General features: G+C 41.3%; 1 non-coding gene across 1 annotated transcript; it reads right to left on the reverse strand.

Annotated features, from left to right (window-relative positions):
- Nucleotides 1-432: 432 nt before the first annotated feature.
- TRNAT-CGU (transfer RNA threonine (anticodon CGU)) lies at nt 433-504 on the reverse strand. The gene has a single exon. It is a non-coding gene; the product is annotated as a tRNA-Thr (tRNA).
- Between the last annotated feature and the right edge of the window lie 738 nt (nt 505-1242).

Here is a 1242-nt window from a genome sequence, read left to right on the forward strand (position 1 = left end):
CTTTCTCAGCAATTGTAACACAGAATTCCTTGTGAAACATTGAAATACCGCTCTATTGTTTGCATACTGTCACGTTGTCGTTAGGGTTAAAAATCAGAGTGGCACAATGAAAATCACGAAGCTATTTGTTTATTGGGGGAACAAGATAGCGGCGAGTACGCTCGACAATCAGAAAATCTGATTCGCGGGTCTAGTGCGTAGGTCTTTACACGGGGCGTTAATTTTTAAGTTTTATGGAATTCCTAAAATGTACCTGTTGCAGGTAGTGAACGATAAGAAAGGAGGACAGCCGAGGGGCCCTATTTTTATTAATATCATCAGAAGCCCAATAACAAGGACACCAAGGACAACACAGGGAAAATTACTTGTATTGACTAACTGAAATAAAGTAATTATAAATTAATGGAAATGAAGGTGGGTGAAAAAACAACTTGCCACAAGTGGGGAACGATCCCACGTCTTCGCATTACGCGTGCGATGCTCTACCGATTGAGCTACCACGGCGCCGTCTTCTCAACCACTTTCTGGGGTATTTATGTGTTGCTACTAGAAATAACTCTGGGAGTGTTAGCCAGCGCCACCACTCACAGACTTTGGCGGCGGATGTGGAACACCCTTTCGGCCGCAGGCGTCACGAGTACGTGATCTTTTTGGGTGAAGGCAACTGGCCAACAAACCTACACGGGCTACCTGAAGGCATCAATGTTGCCTGATTCGAGACCTTCGCTATGTAACTAACCAGAAGAAAAATGGTAAACCGAGGGGACTCATTTTTATTAATGTCATAAAAAGCCAACTAACAGACACCAAAAACAACACAGAGGAAATTAGTTGTATTCACCAAATGAAATAAAGAACGTATGAATTAGCGTAATTCTGGTACTTGAGCTGGATTATTCTGTAATGCGGACATTACTTTCACGAGAAATCCACACGCATATTCAACGAATTAATGAAAATTCACTAATTACATTCTTAATTAATTACTTGATGGCAGATATTGCAATTTACTAATTGTAGCCAATGCATTTTCAAGGCGTATTCACTTGGAAATTATTTCCAGAATGACTCCAGCTTGCATACATGGGCCATCAAAGTGGCCGCAAGAATGCAATGTTGTCCCACCTACTTTTCCAACAAAACGCTCTTTCATGCATTGAAGCACAAACGTAACTGAAACACCCATGCATTTGGTCCCACATTTTTGGAAACAATATCTCAAATGTGGTGTCACATGAGACA

The sequence above is a fragment of the Dermacentor variabilis genome, chromosome 10 (genome assembly GCF_050947875.1).
Source record: "Dermacentor variabilis isolate Ectoservices chromosome 10, ASM5094787v1, whole genome shotgun sequence".
In the NCBI taxonomy this organism is placed as follows: Eukaryota; Metazoa; Arthropoda; class Arachnida; order Ixodida; family Ixodidae; genus Dermacentor; species Dermacentor variabilis.